The 18,239-nt window shown below is 41.0% G+C and overlaps 1 pseudogene; it reads left to right on the top strand.

Annotated features, from left to right (window-relative positions):
• The window catches only part of LOC120985545, a 124,577-nt pseudogene that overhangs the window by 91,807 nt on the left and 14,531 nt on the right, over nucleotides 1–18,239 (top strand).

Here is an 18,239-nt window from a genome sequence, read left to right as displayed (position 1 = left end):
GTAAAGCCTGCACACCCAGTAGTCAAGGGGTTCATCGCTCCTCAGAGTGTCGATATCTGCAGTTAAGGCGAGGTAGTCTGCTACCTGTCGGAGGAGTCTTTCTAGAAGGCTGGATCCCGAAGGGCTGTGGCGATGTGTAGGACTGAAAAAGCTCTGCATGTCCTCCATCAACAACACATCTGTAAAGCGTTCTGTCCTTGCCACCGTGGTCGTGGTAGGAGGAGGATTACTTTCACCTCTTCCCCTGTTAGATTCCCGTGTGCTGTGACATCCCCCTTATATGCTGTGTAAAGCATATTTTTTAGTTTTGTTTTGAACTGCTGCATCCTTTCTGACTTTCGGTAAGATGGTAACATTTCCGCCACTTTCTGCTTATACCGGGGGTCTAGTAGCGTGGCCACCCAGTACAGGTCGTTCTCCTTCATCCTTTTTATACGAGGGTCCCTTAACAGACATGACAGCATGAAAGACCCCATTTGCACAAGGTTGGATGCTGAGCTACTCATTTCCCGTTCCTCGTCCTCACTGATGTCATTGACTGTCTGTTCTTCACCCCAGCCACGTACAACACCACGGGTCCCAGATAGGTGACAACAACGATCACCCTGGGATGCCTGCTGTGGTTGGTCTTCCTCCTCCTCAAAGCCACATTCCTCCTCTGACTCCTCTTCCTCATACTCCTCTGGCAGCATTGCCGCAGGTCCGGCAAGCGATGATGACAAGGCTGTTTCTGGTGGTGATCGTGACCACAACTCTTCCTCTTCACGCTCATCTACAGCCTGATCCAGCACTCTTCGCAGGGCACGCTCCAGGAAGAAAACAAATGGTTCCGTCAGTGCGACTGACTAGGTTTGTCACCTCCTCAAAAGGACGCATGAGCCTACAGGCATTGCGCATGAGCGTCCAGTAACGTGGCAAAAAAATTCCCACCTCCGCAGAGGCTGTCCTAGCACCCCGGTCATACAAATACTCGTTGATGGCTTTTTCTTGTTGGAGCAGGCGGTCGAACATTAGGAGTGTTGAATTCCATCGTGTCGGGCTGTCGCAAATCAAGCGCCTCACTGGCATGTTGTTTCGGCGCTGAATGTCTGAAAAGTGCGCCATGGCCGTGTAGGAACGCCTGAAATGGCCACACACCTTCCTGGCCTGCTTGAGGACGTCCTGTAAGCCTGGATACTTAGATACAAAGCGTTGTACAATGAGATTCAACACATGTGCCATGCACGGCACATGTGACAACTTGCCCAGATTCAATGCCGCCAACAAATTGCTTCCATTGTCACACACCACTTTGCCGATCTCCAGTTGGTGCGGGGTCAGCCACTGATCCACCTGTGCGTTCAGGGCGGACAGGAGTGCTGGTCCGGTGTGGCTCTCTGCTCTCAGGCAAGTCAACCTCAAGACAGCGTGACACTGTCGTATCCGGGATGTGGAATAGCCCCTGGGGAGCTAGGCGGATTCAGTTTATGTGCAGCCAGACACCGCAGCAGAAGAGGACTCAGCCGAGGAGGTTATGGAAGAGGATGGAGTAGGAGGAGTAGAGGAGGTGGCAGTAGGCCTGCCTGCAAGTCGTGGCGGTGTCACCAACTCCGCTGCAGAGACACGCATTCCATGCTTGTCAGCCGTCAGCAGGTTGACCCAATGCGCTGTGTAGGTGATATACCTGCCCTGACCGTGCTTTGAAGACAAAGTATCAGTGGTCAGATGGACCCTTGCCCCAACACTGTATGCCAGAGATGCCATGACTTCCTTTTCAATCACTGAGTAGAGGTTTGGGATTGCCTTTTTTGAAAAAAAAATTTGTCCGGGTACCTTCCACTGTGGTGTCCCAATAGCAACAAATTTTTTGAAGGCCTTAGACTCCACCAGCTGGTATGGTAAAAGATGGCAGGCTAGAAGTTCCGTCAAGCCAGCTGTCAGACGCCGGGCAAGGGGGTGACTCTGGGACATTGGCTTCCTACGCTCAAACATTTCCTTTACAGACACCTGACTGTGGGCAGATGAGATGGAACTGCTGAAGGTGAGAGGCGGAGTGGCGGGTGGTTGAGAGGGGGCAAGGAAGACAGCAGTGGTTGACGTGGCTAAAGATGCTGGACCAGGAGGAGGATGGTGGCTTTGAGGTTGTGTGCTGCTTCTACTCGTCATCATGTGTTGATCCCATAGGCGTTTGTGATGTGCTATCATGTGCCTTCACAAAGCAGTTGTACCTAGGTGGGTGTTGGATTTCCCACGACTCCGTTTCTTTTGGCACAGGTTGCAAATGGCATCGCTGTTGTCAGAGGCAGACACACAAAAAAAATGCCACACTGCTGAGCTTTGCAATGACGGCATTCTGGTGGTGGCAGCAGCATGTGTTGATTGGCGTGCTGTCTGGCTGACCCCGGGTGCCGATACATGCTGTCTGACTGTGCCACTAGCTCCTTGCGACGACCTCCCCCTGCTTCCAACTCGTCTCCTCCTTCTCTCTGTCTCCCCTTCTGAACTTTCCCCCTCTTCTTCTTCTCTTCGAGCAGGCACTTTACGTGGCATCCACGGACACATCGTCATCATCAACCACTTCACTTGTATCTGACACGTCAGCAAAGGAAGCAGCAGCGGGTACAACATCATCATCATCATCACACTGTACGTCCATGTGTGTAATGCTGCCTGACTGAGACATATCCCTGTTATCTCCATCCTCTGGCAATAATGGTTGCGCATCACTAATTTCATCCAATGATGTGTAAATAACTCCTCTGAGGGATCAAGTGAAGCGGCTGTGGTGGCTGTGGTGGTGGTGGTGGTGGTGGCGGCGGGCGGGCGGGAGAGTGTTAACTTGAGAGCAGGTGACCAAAGCTGAGGAGGATGGTGCGTCAAGGTTCTTAGCGGAAACTGTTGAAGATTGGGTGTCCTGTGTAAGCCAGTCAACTATTTTCTCAGAATTTTTTGGGTTCAGGGTACGTGGCCTCTGAACACTGGGCATTATTCCAAGGCCAGTGGAAATCACAGCACCACGAACACGACGGCCCCTGCGGCGTGGCCTGCCTCTGCCTGTCATTTTTTATTAGATAAGTGTTACGATGCGTGCAAGGTACTGTGCCACCCTATATAAGTGGTGGGCACAGTGCAGTCTGTGTGGGCCTGACACACACTGGCTTGCAACTGTGATTATATCACAGAAAAATATTAAATAGAATTTTTATTTATCTGCGAGGTATTTGTGAGTGAATGACACCCTGTAACAGTATAAGTGGAAGTCTAGCCACTAGCCAGCGGACACAATACAGTCTGTGTGGGCCTGAAACACACGGGCTTGCAACTGTGATTATATCACAGAAAAATATTAAATAGAATTTTTTTTATCTGCAAGGTATTTGTGAGTGAGTGACACCCTGTAACGGTATAAGTGGAGGCCTAGCCAGTGGCCACAATACAGTCTGTGTGGGCCCCAAACCTTTTGAGATCCTAACAATGCCCCTGTTTATGATCATTGCAAGTAAAACTGAAGTTTTCTGCATGAAAAAGATGTGGTGCACCAAGGGATACACAAATGTTTTGATCAAAATATATTGACTAAGAGTCTCAGATATTATCATATCAGAGTGAGGACTTTGTCCATATACACTGCTCAAAAAAATAAAGGGAACACTTAAACAACACACTGTAACTCCAAGTCAATCACACTTCTGTGAAATCAAACTGTCCACTTAGGAAGCAACACTGAGTGACAATCAATTTCACATGCTGTTGTTCAAATGGGATAGACAACAGGTGGAAATTATAGGCAATTAGCAAGACACCCCCAATAAAGGAGTGGTTCTGCAGGTGGTGACCACAGACCACTTCTCAGTTCCTATGCTTCCTGGCTGATGTTTTGGTCACTTTTGAATGCTAGCGGTGCTTTAACTCTAGTGGTAGCATGAGACGGAGTCTACAACCCACACAAGTGGCTCAGGTAGTGCAGCTTATCCAGGATGGCACATCAATGCGAGTTGTGGCAAGAAGGTTTGCTGTGTCTGTCAGCGTAGTGTCCAGAGCATGGAGGCGCTACCAGGAGACAGGCCAGTACATCAGGAGACGTGGAGGAGGCCGTAGGAGGGCAACAACCCAGCAGCAGGACCGCTACCTCCGTCTTTGTGCAAGGAGGAACAGGAGGAGCACTGCCAGAGCCCTGCTAAATGACCTCCAGCAGGCCACAAATGTGCATGTGTCTGCTCAAATGGTCAGAAACAGACTCCATGAGGGTGATATGAGGGCACGACGTCCACAGGTGGGGGTTGTGCTTACAGCCCAACACCGTGCAGGAAGTTTGGCATTTGCCAGAGATCACCAAGATTGGCAAATTCGCTACTGGCACCCTGTGCTCTTCACAGATGAAAGCAGGTTCACACTGAGCACATGTGACAGACGTGACAGAGTCTGGAGACGCTGTGGAGAACGTTCAGCTGCCTGCAACATCCTCCAGAATGACTGGTTTGGCATTGGGTTAGTAATGGTGTGGGGTGGCATTTCTTTGGAGGGCCGCACAGCCCTCCATGTGCTCGCCAGAGGTAGTCTGACTGCCATTAGGTACCGAGATGAGATCCTCAGACCCCTTGTGAGACCATATGCTGGTGCGGTTGGCCCTGGGTTCCTCCTAATGCAAGACAATGCTAGACCTCATGTGGCTGGAGTGTGTCAGCAGTTCCTGCAAGACGAAGGCATTGATGCTATGGACTGGCCCGCCCGTTCCCCAGACCTGAATCCAATTGAGCACATCTGGGACATCATGTCTCGCTCTATCCACCAACATCACGTTGCACCACAGACTGTCCAGGAGTTGGCAGATGCTTTAGTCCAGGTCTGGGAGGAGATCCCTCAGGAGACCGTCCGCCACCTCATCAGGAGCATGCACAGGCGTTGTAGGGAGGTTATACAGGCACGTGGAGGCCACACACACTACTGAGCCTCATTTTGACTTGTTTTAAGGACATTACATCAAAGTTGGATCAGCCTGTAGTGTGTTTTTCCACTTTAATTTTGAGTGTGACTCCAAATCCAGACCTCCATGGGTTGAAAAATTTGATTTCCATTTTTTAATTTTTGTGTGATTTTGTTGTCAGCACATTCAACTATGTAAAGAACAAAGTATTTCAGAAGAATATTTAATTAACTCAGATCTAGGATGTGTTATTTTTGTGTTCCCTTTATTTTTTTGAGCAGTGCGTATATATATATATATATATATATATATATATTCACGAGGTGGAGGGCACTCAGATGGCTGGGTCTATAGATATATATATTCTATATTCCCATGCAAATTAAGTGGGGGATGTATCTACTGTAATGATGGATTGGTCCTTTTACTGGAATGCAGAATGATGATTGCAGTTTATGTATATATACACACACACAAGCAGAGCCCTTGTAGCACTCAGTGAATATTTTTTGCTGGAGTAGGGTTCCCACCCCTTTTAACAATTAGTACAAAAACTAACTGGAGTTTTTGTACTATACACACACACACACGCGTATATTTATGTGTGTGAAACGTACAAAATCAGCCTGTTACATTATAAATCTCTACCTCGCTGTGTGTATAAATGTATATATACACTCACAGTGATGTAGAGATGTATGATGCAAATGGCTAATTTGCTACGTGTCACACCAGGTACTAAGTAATCATTTATAAAGGGATGAAATACTTATTTGCATAACTGTGTATATATACATTACAGAGTGTTGGCAAGAGATACAAAAGTAATGTAAGCATTGTACCTGGTCATATTCTGTCACAGATCTCCCTGATCCACTCTGAGTTCCTCCTCTTCAGATCAGACCATTTCTTTAATAAGGCCATCTTACTATGCCTGCCATTGTACTTCCTCCATAGCTCAAAACGGATCTCCCTCACAATCCTCTGTTTCTCAGACTGGACCCGGGTCCTGTCATAGCCCCGCTCCAACATGCGCTGCTGGATAAAGATGCAAGCATATAATCCCAATTTTTTTTTTTAATACAAGTATTGAAAATAATGTCCTCAACAAAACAGCAAAAAGTATTTAAGCCTTTGAAGCGGAAATATTAGATTTACTGTTACCATTATAAGATCGGATTGTATTGCGATTGTATGTGTGTGGGGTTTGAGCAATCAGATATTGGCCAGCTGAGCAGAGATGTACCTGTATAGTGAAGTGACGGTACGCTATGGGTTGTAAAGCTGGTTCGCCTCCCCGTGGTGCACCCTGGGTAACTCTAAATGAACCAGCAAATACTGGCGGTCATACAAATAAAGCTTCTCCTGAGTCCTGAACAACAGGACACAAATTCAAATCTATAGACTGGGTGTGTGTGTGTGTGGGGGGGGGATTATATAGTGTATGGCAGGAAAATGGATGTGCAATGTACATGTGAGAGATGTTTCTCTGCTGTCCATACATACATGCTACAGACATAGTGCTGTGATGTCACTCACAACAATACTTAGTGCACCAATCAGTAATATCTACTGAGACCTGATAAAATGGAAAGTTGTATGTATTGCAAAAAAACATTTGAATCATTAGCGACGATTTTCACAATCGCAAATATTTTAAAACACTCTATCCCATATAAAGCGATTGTTCTGAAATGCATATGAAATGTAATCAAATACACTATAGTGATCAGGAGTTCTTCCTCACTGTCGCGAAAATTGCTGCCAACCATGTTTTTTAATCTCCTCAAACTTCGGGTAGTTTGAAAACTGTTGCTAAACTAGGCCACGCCTGCTTTGCACATGCGCAATACGCAAATATTACATTGCTGACTTTCGCAATAAAGAAAATAATGAATGGAGATTGTGAATTCTTGAATTTGCAAATATATTACCAATAATCAAATGAAATTTTGCGAATTCGAATATAGCCCTTGCCGCTCATCACTACTTGTTAGTGCCTGCAATTTTTGTTTTCCTGGTTCCAGATTGTTCTGTGAACTCCGAACGGTACTGCATTTCTGATGTACCCTCCAGTTTATTGACCTTGACTTATTTCAGGATTTATACATTTCTTACCCATTCATTCCAAACCTATAAGTATGATTCTACTGATTTTCCTGGCTTTGACTTTTCAGTTTGTTTCTAGAATAGCCCCTGGTCTTCTGGTTTGGCTTCTAATGACTCTCTTGGCTTAGACTATGGATTATTTTACTCTCCTGCTACTCCTCTGCATCTGATAGGTCTGCTACCTGTGAGATTGAAACTGTTTTCTTCCATCATAACTCAGACATTTACCCTGGGTCCCTAGCAGCCAAGTCTACGCAGTCTTGTAGTCGACCCTGAACACCATAGGGTAGCCTTGGATCTATGTATCACACTAATGAATGAAGATAGGTAGCAGATTTAAAATTTTCTGGTGTAATTCCGAATGGTAACACTGTATTCTTACAGTGATGAATATAGCACCTATTCCTGGTGTGATATGGCTTTAACAAATTGAGATTTTACACATTTACTGTACTTTCTTTGCATTTATTGTTTTGGAATCTACTCTACATAAAATATATTTGGGGAAAAGATGAGAATTGTAAAATACAAAGTAGTTATTCTGCATTGTTGAACGGAAATGTATTGCATGTGTAATTGAATCCTCATAAAGTCTATTATTAGCTCTTAAAATCAATTTTATTATGTACAAAAAACAATTGTGGTATCAGTTGTCTGCTTCTCTTCCAGCTTGCTTTTGTGTTTTAGAGCACTATTGTTTTGATATATTGTTATCCTTCAGTGATACCTTGTACATTTCATTGTCCATTCCAAAACTATAAGTAGGCTACTAATGGAGCAACAATCCCTCCTCCCATAGCAGCTGTTACAGACAAACATAGCTTTTTTGTTTTATGGTTATTATATTTAAACTGTTAAAATGGCAAGTAGTTCTGAATTTCTACCATACCATGTATTGTGGAAAACTCAGTAGGGTAATATAAAACAAATGCAATCTGTATGGACACAGACTGAGGTTTCTGCTCTAGGGGAAAAAAGACTAAGAGGATTAAATGATCATGCAAACTAATGGTAACTGTGTGTTCAAAAGCCAACTGGCTCGTCATTCTTTGACTAAATAGAAGAGGTTCTGCATGAGAAACATCAAACCAACAGGCTGGAACTGCAAGAAGCTAAAGTACTTGAGAAGAATGCCAGTCTCACAAAATACTTTATTCTATAATTTGTTCAGAGACTGTACCTGTATTGCATGAAGTTTATGTAATCTCTGAATGAATATGATTTACAATTTGTAATTGATCACTGGACTGTAAATGCTATGACAAAAGACAAGATTCTGAAGCAACACTTCACTCAAATTAATATGGAGCGTACATTCATTACCAAAAATTGTAAAAAAAAAATTCAAAAAGGGAGCAGCATGATTGCACTAAACTGAAGATTAAAAAGGAAAAAATACAGTGTCATCTTTATTCTGACTGCCTTTGACACAATTTTACTGCATTATGTACAGTGCCTTGGAAAAGTATTCATACCCCTTGAACTTTTCCACTTTTTTTATGTTACACCTACAAATCCAAAGTCAGAATTGTAACACGTCACAAAATTTCCCTATGCATAAGTATGCCTAAATGAATTAAGCAATTGGAAAGCATCGAATAATTTTTAACAGAACGAGTTTTACTCCAACAATTACCTGATCTACATCAAAGTTTGCGTAGTAAACAGTGTATGAAAATGTAATGGAATAACAAAATTTCAAAAAGTCACATTTTTCAGTTTAAAAGTCTTACTTTAGCAAGGCCCAGTACTGTTAAGTGCTTCAGGCATCTGCTTTTGCGTTTGTAAATGGTCATATTTCCCTGTTGCAAAAACCAGCAGTAGTTCCCATCATGTTGGGATTCCAGCGGCCTTGATACCTGTTCTCCATTGTAGAAATTGTAGAAATATCTTTATGTCCCAAATTGGGTGGAAAAAAGTCAAGATGGGAATGTAAGAAATGCACTTTCAATGACATTCGGCAGCCAAGTTGTTCATATGCTGTAAGCATGTTGTCTACTAATTCAGCATAGTTTGCAGCTCGTCTGTTCCCAAGGAAGTTCTGCACTAATAGCACAAATGCATCCCAAGCTGCAAGACGCAGTGTATTTGCCACATATGTAGCAGAAATTGTCTGGATTGTCAACACATTTGCATTTATCTATCTAAAGTTTGAAAACTGATAGCACTATAACAGATCACTTTACTAAAAGCTGTCCAGCTTGCCTTATATACTTACTGCTGGCATCAGCCTGATTGTGTCCGAACAGGTCTGGACATGTCCATTGGAATATCTCCAATATAATGCATTAATATTATAACTAAATAGGCTTTGCATATATAACTTAACCCTTTAAGCAAGTTCGGTCCCCAAACATGTCATAAGGCTGATCGCATACATTTTCCCTTTCTGCACAGTGCAGAACCAGAAGTCGCGCACTTCCGCTCCGGTAACAACGTTTCCCGGCTGAGATCGGGTACCCTGTTACAATGATCTAATAGGCTGAAGCCTCAAGCAGGCTTTGGTGCCTATTAGATGACTATACCAATACAGGCCACTAGGTGGCAGCATTGTATTGGTATAGCGCAAATGAAGTGTTCAATGGTGTCTATATAGACATCAATGAACACAATAGGCAATCTAATGATAAAGGTGACAAAAATAATGGAAAAAAAAGTTTTTGCAAATAAAAATAAAAAATAAAAGTTTAAATCACCCCTTTTCCTTAAAATAAAAAAAAAATATTTAAACAATAAAAAAGTAAACATAATGGGCATCACAGCGTGCAAAAATGCCCATATCATTAAAATATAACAATATTAATAGCATACAGCAAACAGCGTAACAGGAAAAAAATTAAAACAGCCAATTTGGCTTTTTTTTTTCACTTTTTGTCACCCAATAATTTTTTCATAAAGTGATCAAAAAGTTGCACACAGTGTAAATTTCTATCACTGAAAAGAACAGATAGTCCCGCAAAAAATGAGCCCTCACACATCCCCGTACACATAACTACAAAAATGTTATAGGGGTCAGAATATGGTTCTAAATGATTTTTTACTCAAAGGATTTATTTTTTTCAGTATTAAAACACAAGAAAAATTATATAAGTGTGGTATAGTTGTAACCGTACTGAGCTGGAGAATGAAGATAACAGGACAATTTTACTGCATAGTGTACAGTGTAAACAAAAGAAATAAAAACCTTTATCAGAATTGTGTTTTTCCCAATTTTACCCCATTTGGAATTTCTTTCCCGCTTCCTACTACATGGTATGTAACTGTAAATGGTGCCATTAGAAAGTACAACTTGTTCTGCATAGTTTTCACAAGGCTATGTGAATGGAAAAAATAAAAGTTTGTACTATGGGAAGGCAGGGAGTGAAAAACAAAAACGCAAAAATGGAAAATCCCAGGGTCCTTAAGGGGTTAAAATCTAGATGTGTCAGGCAAATTTCAAGTTCATATTTGGAATCAGCACGCTCATTTTAGTGTAAATCACATGTTTTTCTCTCAGTAGCAAAACATTGTAGCGTGGTGTAATTGCAGCAAAAGGTGGTCCTTTAAAGTATTGACTTAATTGTAAACCAAGTATCATTTTATTTTCACTTTATACATACTATATTTGCTACTTTGTGTTGGTCTATCACATAAAATCGCAATCAAATACATTTAAGTTTGTGGCTGTAACGTGAAAAAATGTGGAAAAGTTCAATGGGCATAAATACTTTTTCAAGGCACTGTAGCTGGAATCCAATATATACAATCATAGACTGAGGGCAAGATTTTAAAATCTGAAGAGAAAGGACAATGTGAGACTTCTAAGTATTTTCTATGATCCATATGCAAAGCATGCGTGTTCACCATTATGCCTCAACATATTTCATCTATTCAGTATACAATACAACAGTAATGGCACCAGTCAATTTTGCCACAGTTTTTGCTGCATCTTTGTGTGTGTGTGTTTTTTGGTAAAAAAATAACAAATATATTTTCTTGTCATTTTTACCAAAGCATGTAAAAGAAAATTTTGTTCATGAACATATCCTAAGAATAAGAGAAGAGGCTGGATACCATAAAGTTCAAGTTTCAACTCTTTTATTGCCAGAAAACCTACAGGCTGTACTTGCTCAGAATGTTACCGTATTTTTTCCCCATCCATATTCATAGCCATAACAGCAATAACTTTATTATTTGTATGTCAACATTGCTTGTTTTGTGTGAAATAAGCTGTCATTTTTTTAGGTGCCCTTTTTGATAATTAATTTATATAAAATTTTATTCTGGGTTAAATGTGGAAAAAAGTCTGTTGCACAGACTGATTGCTATGAATAATATGTTAGCTGTTTTGTACAGTATGCCACAATTCTGGAGATAAATAATATATCTACGTTATTTACTGTTGTGTGATGCTAATTTCATAAAGTTTATAAAAATAATTTAATGATCAAATTTTTTTTTTTTACTTTCTCCACATATAATAGAGACAATATCTAATAGAACACACTGCATCTTGTAGCTTACTTTCAAGCACTATTCAAGCACAAGTCACTGTGGGTATTTATTTGCCAGCAACAGTAACATGCATGTAGTTGGCAATTTAAACTTCCAATACAGTGGTGATTGGAAACAGGAAGGGATTTTTATATTAAGGACCCATACGAGAGAGGTCACCTTGAAGTGGTGAGTGGGCTTATGCATTTTGATAGAAAATTTGTGATTGAAAAATTAAGTACCTTATGTACTGTTTTTATAAATTATGCAATCCATGTTTTTTTTTCAGAATATATATTTTTTTCATATTTAAATCTCTGCTCAACACGGCCCATTCAGCTATTATCATTGATTAACAGCATTCTGCGTGTGTGCGTGTGTGCGTGTGTGCGTGTGTGCGTGTGTGCGTGTGTGCGTGCGAGTGTGTGCGTGTGTGTGCGTGTGTGTGTGTGTGCGTGTGTGTGTTTATAGCTCCCCCCACCAGCTAATTACACAGACACTCCCCTGTCACTGACCATAACAACATACAGCTAGTTTATAGCTCTTCCCACCCATATAGTTAGATAGACACTCTCCTATCACTGCCCCTAACAATGCCAAGCTAGGTTATAGCTCCTCCCACCCAGCTAGTTACATAGACACTCCCCTATCACTGCCCCTAACAACGCCAAGCTAGGTTATAGCTCCTCCCACCCAGCTAGTTACATAGACACTCCCCTATCACTGCTCCTAACAACGCCAAGCTAGGTTATAGCTCCTCCCACCCAGCTAGTTACATAGACACTCCCCTATCACTGCCCCTGTTGCTGCTTTGACATGTCCATGGACTTAACTGCACAGGAAATAAGAGAGAGCAACATGGACATGATCATGCGACCACAGCCCAGAATGGGCAGCTGCAAAGCAGTATAATACATTACAAATCTCATAAATGATAATCATAAATGATTATTTTAAAGGAAGTTGATGCAAACCAGAAAACTCCTTTTAGGTTTATCCATTCAAACATTCATCCATCACTAAGTTGTAAGAACATACAACATATACTACAAACTAAACAAAAATCACAGAAAAAAGATAACAGATGATACAACATATACTGTACATAGTTGAGTTGCCATCTCTATAGTAACTTCAACAGGTGTCAGGGTTAAATCATACCTGGACAGAGACAGAAAAATCTATGGATCCCCCCCCCCCCCACATTTTATTGCAACATAAGAGAGTGTACATGCTTCCGTTAGATATACAGTTTATTTAATAAAAATTCCAATATAAAGCTTGGCACTTGCAGCATAGAGGTGTTTTGGTATCTTAGTGACATCACCTTTTAGAAAGCATTAGAACCCACCATCTGAAGAAATGATAATGAGCCACTAATAAAGATTTAAAGTTAAAGCCAGTCTATAGTAACATTATTGCGATAGGTTTAAATGACCATTTGCTGTATAGTAACATATCATCAATATCAGTTCATTTTGCATTGGCACGTACAGTGGACAGCAAGCATGATACCGAGAGAGGGACTGTGTGCAATGGGAGAAAATTATTTTGGCATATAATAAAGTAAACTTTTTCTTTCATTTAAAGGACAAATCCCTAAATACCTTGAAATCTAACAATGGATTAGTGAGGCTGTACTTAGGACAGTTTTAATCACCCATGGGGCATTGTGATTTGACCTCACTATTACAAAGTAGTGGGGCTGGTGATTGCCAGATCTGACAGTTATAAGGGAGAGCCCTGAACCTCAAAAGGAACCTCACAACTGTCAAGATAAAATCAAGGTTAGGGAATACCTGAGGCCTTTCGATAATATTTTTCCGTTCATTTTGACTACACATAGGCAATTAAATACATTATAATAGTAATAATAAAAGCATTAATAGAAAAAAAATATATCCTTGTCATTTTGCTTAAAAAACCCACAAGAAACATAACAAAATAGATTTCAGGGAATATTTTACATTTTTAAATGTTTATACATTTTTCCTGAGATTTACCATTTTCCTTCAGATGTAGGCAACAAAGTATAGTTGTTTTACCAGCCCAGATATTTTCAAGTCACTCAACAATTATTACATATATTTAAAGACGTGGTTTATGATAAAAATACTTTCAAATTATCATTATCAATATAATTCTTCTAAGAATATTATGCATTCATGTCCATATTAAAAATAACAATGAGCTAACAATAGAGCTGCCAGTCTCTGCAGTACATGTGCTAAGTGACAAATATACGTAGATAAGTCTTTACGACTTCTTAGGTAAAAACAAATAGAAATATTTATAAAATAAACAGTAAGAATTCTCGTTGGATTAATTAGATGGCCAACATTTTTAACAAATACATAGTTGCCATGTTTCATAATATTTCATTGCTAAGAAAAATTGGGCTGTTTATTTTATATCGTTACACAGTGTTTGATATTAGGCAGCGTATAATCATCCTTTAGGATATACATTGTATAAGGAAGTGTTAATTAGGCTAGTTTATAATGAAGAGAAAGACATATTTGAGAATGTTAATGGAGTAGATAATTATACTATTTGGTGACTAAGAATTGAAAATTTAGAGATGTATTTCCCTTATAGCAACATATAAATTATAAATGTTAACACTATGCCAAATATTTGGACTTAAAAAATTGGACAATGTAAGCAAGAAAATTAGAAAATATATGTGTGCATTTCAAATACATCGAATCAAATGCTGATTAAATGCTCTAATTATGTAGGGAAATAAAATTACAAAAGGATAATTAAGGGCAATATACACAGAATGTTGAAAGGAATACTAAGATTTTAAATGAACCTTCAAATTGATCGTTGCTGCTGAGGATGGGTAAAATTAAGGTGAGCATCTTCCCAGATTTTGTACTTGTGTAAGAGGGGGACCCGAGTGAGTCAGTTAAGTTACCGTGAACCACACAAGAATGAATGCACGGGCAGTGAGCTGTGTGAACCAAAATAACTTTACTGACTCTAGAGAAGAAAACTATATACAATATAATGTACACCGTGATCCCAAGATTGTCCTCAGTGGGACCCAAGCTGGGAATTCCCTAATTTAGGTACTGTACCTTTAAGACCCCTTTCACAAGGGCGAGTTTTCCGCGCGGGTGCAATGTGTGAGGTGAACGCATTGCACCCACACTGAATCCGGACCCATTCATTTCTATGGGGCTGTTCACATGAGCGGTGATTTTCACGCATCACTTATGCGTTGCGTGAAAATCGCAGCATGCTCTATTTTGTGCGTTTATCACACAACGCAGGCCCCATAAAAGTGAATGGGGCTGCGTGAAAATTGCAAGCATCCGCAAGCAAGTGCGGATGCGGTGCGATTTTCACGCACGGTTGCTAGGAGACGATCGGTATGGAGACCCGATCAATATTATTTTCCCTTATAACATGATTATCAATGAAGACTACAGATCCTCATTATCAGGCAGCAGATCTTCAAAAATCATCCCTTGCTCACTGTGGATGAAGCCTTGGATCTCTGGCCGATCACAGGACACCTCAGGTAAACAACTTAGCAGATATGTCTTAATCCGTTGTTCTCCAACTGCTGACTTTCTGTCCTCCTGCCACTTCCACTCCCCAGCCCCTCTAGCTTTTCCCAGGAAGTCAGGACATCGCAACAAGATAGCAAAATACACAAAATAAATAAGAAGCTACTTTTAACAGTCTATTTCAATAAGAAAGCAAATCCTGTGCAGCTATAAGATTAATATTTAACATTATATAGCATTCAGACATCATTGTCCCTATTCCATTCTAAGGCAACAATCTTCTTTATCTGCACATGGAAACAAATATTTTCTTAAAGGGGTTGTTTAATCATGGACAATGGGGGCATATCGCTAGGTTATGCCCCCATTGTCTTATATGTGCGAGTCCCACTGCTGGGACCAGCATCTATATAGAGAACAGAGACCCGCAAGGTGGTGGCTGGAGGACTCCGGTACGGCCAAAACCAAGCCGGCTCCCCATAGAAGTGAATAGGAATGCACCGCGCATGGGCGGCCCCCGCTCCCATTCATTTCTAATGAGCCAACGGAAATAGCCAAGCCAGCACTCGGCTATTTTCGCTGGCCCCATAGAAAATTAATGGAGGGCAGCTGCGCAGTGAGCCCTCCTTCACTTGCGGGGCTCCGTTCTCGATATAGGTTTGGGTCCCAGCGGTGGGACTTGCACCTATAAGACAATGGGGGCATATCCCAGCAATATGCCCCCATTGTCCATGATGAGACAACCTAAGTTTGTGTAACATTTCCTGTTCCAAAATATTTCCTTTTTTCTAAACATAAGTCACACCTGATGTATGTTTATACAAGATAATCAAAGATGAGCGAATCGAAGCTGATGAAGTGGAATTCGTTCCGAATTGCAACGAAAGCAGAATTTCCTTGCGCTTTGTGGTAACGAATCAAATTTTTTCCTAAAATGGCTGCTGCACATGTGAGGACATTGAGAAAGGATCTCTGGGTAGGCGGGATCACCCATAATGCCATGCATGCAGCCAATCAGCAGCCAGCCCTATTGTCATAGCCCTATAAATACGACAGCCATCTTAAATTATGCCATTTACCAGTGTACTTAGTGCAGGGAGATATGTCTTCAGGCGCCATGGAAAGTGATAGGAAAGACTTGATTGTGGTGAAAAAATTATTTATAAGTGCAGGGAAAGAATAGGGAGGAATCGTTCCACAGCATTTGTGCAGAACATGGTTCAGTAGGGGAGGTTACAGAATGGGTAATAGGAACAATTCTATTACACCTTGGTGCACTGACTGGGGATCCAAATTGCCATTATACAGCTCTTTCATTCCAGCAAACCGTTCTTGTTATTGGGGTGCAAGTGATGTTTGATACAGCCATTGACAGGGTTTATTACAAGGAAATATTTTTACAGTATGTCTTATTTGCTCTTGTGCTGTACAGTTATATGTTAAGCCCTTTTTGCCGTGTATTAGTGGCAAAAGAAAATTATATTTGACATCCAGCGTTGCACTTATCTGTTGAAAAGCCTTTTGTGTAGTGTAAAAGTAGAAAAAAATTAGGCCTAATTGCCGTTCAGCGGTGCAGTGATATATTCTACAGCCCGGTTTGCCGTGTATTAGTGGCAAAATAAAAATATATTTGCTGCCCGGCGTTGCAGTTATCTGTTGAAAAGCCTGTTGTGTATTGTAAAAGTAGAAAACAATTAGGGCCTAATTGCCGTTCAGCGATGCAGTTATATGTGGTGAAGCCCTTTTTGCAGTATGGACCGAATTATGTAGTGGTGAAATTTTTAATGCAAAACAGGCTTTTTTTGGGAAAATTGATGGGTTATGGTAGACTTATGGTAGACTTCTGTATGAAATGAATTTCATTATCCTTTCATTGGTGAAATTTTTATTTCAAACATGTTTTTTTCGGGAAAATCGATGGGTGGTTGTAGACCTCCTTTTGCTGTATGGACCGAATTACATAGTGGTAAAAAAAATTATGTAAAACAGGCTTTTTTTTGGGAAAATTGATGGGTAAGTGTAGATCTCCTTTTGCTGTATGGACCGAATTACGTCGTCGTGGGTCCAGCAGTAAACATAATGAAGATGCTGATGACAACACACCAGCAGACTTTGCCTTTACCACAATTAAATCAAGCAGCTTAAGTAAGTTGATAACATTCATGTGTTTTTATCTGCTCCGTTTGCATTCGATCTCCACAGCACACAAGACATGACAGAAGAGCCTCTGCTTTGGTGTCCAAGTCCAGTTTCTTAAGATCAGAAGTTCCATCAGAATTGTGCATAACATTCTTGCTCCCTGTGCAAAGCCATAACAAAAGGACTCCGTTCAGCGTTGCACTTATATGTTGAAAAGCCTTGTGTAGTGTAAAAGTTGAAAAAAATAAGGGCCTACTTGCCATTCAGAGGTGTAGTTATATGTGAAATTTTTTGTGACACAGGCTTTTTTCGGGAAAATGTATGGGTGATTGTATAGCTCCTTTTGTGGTATGGACCGAATTACTTAGTGGTGAAATTTTTTATGTGACACTGGCTTCTTTTCAGAAAACGTATGGGTGAATGTACACCTCCTTTTGTGTTATGGACTGAATTACTTAGTGGTGAAATTCTTTATGTGACACAGGCTTTTTTTGGGAAAATTTAAGAGTGATTGTACACATCCGTTAACGGTATGGGCCGAATTATGTAGTGGTGAAATTTGTTATGTGAAACAGGATTTTTTGGGGAAATGTATGGGTGACTGTACACCTCATTTTGCTGTATGGGCAGAATTACATAGTAGTAAAAAAAAAATATTTCAAAGCAAACTCCGCTGCTCTTGTGATATCAATGTCTCCAACTATGCTCCTTGGGTGATTTACACCAAATATTTTTTTTTTATGTAGAGATCCAAGAATTATGTTGGAAATATGTAGTGTATGCAAGCCATGTGTGACCCCTCTCATCGCTCTCATGGCTTTCTCCGTGACAACTCAAAATCGGAACCTTGGTGACCGGCAACGGGAAGAACATGGTGTCAGCGCTGCATCAAGGAGTGATGAGCCATGCGCCCTGCCTAGCACACGTGTTCAATCTGGTTGTCAAGCGGTTCCTGAAGTCTTCCACCCATCTGCAAGACATGCTTAAAATGGGCAGGAAACTTTGCATGCACTTCAGCCGCTCATACACCTCAAAGCACACCCTCCTTGAGCTGTAGCGGCAGAACGGTATAACCCAACATAGGCTGATATGCG

Source organism: Bufo bufo, chromosome 1 (genome assembly GCF_905171765.1).
Source record: "Bufo bufo chromosome 1, aBufBuf1.1, whole genome shotgun sequence".
Lineage (NCBI taxonomy): Eukaryota > Metazoa > Chordata > Amphibia > Anura > Bufonidae > Bufo > Bufo bufo.
The sequence above is the reverse complement of the archived record's forward strand: the minus strand, read 5'-3'. Positions and strand labels throughout refer to the sequence as shown.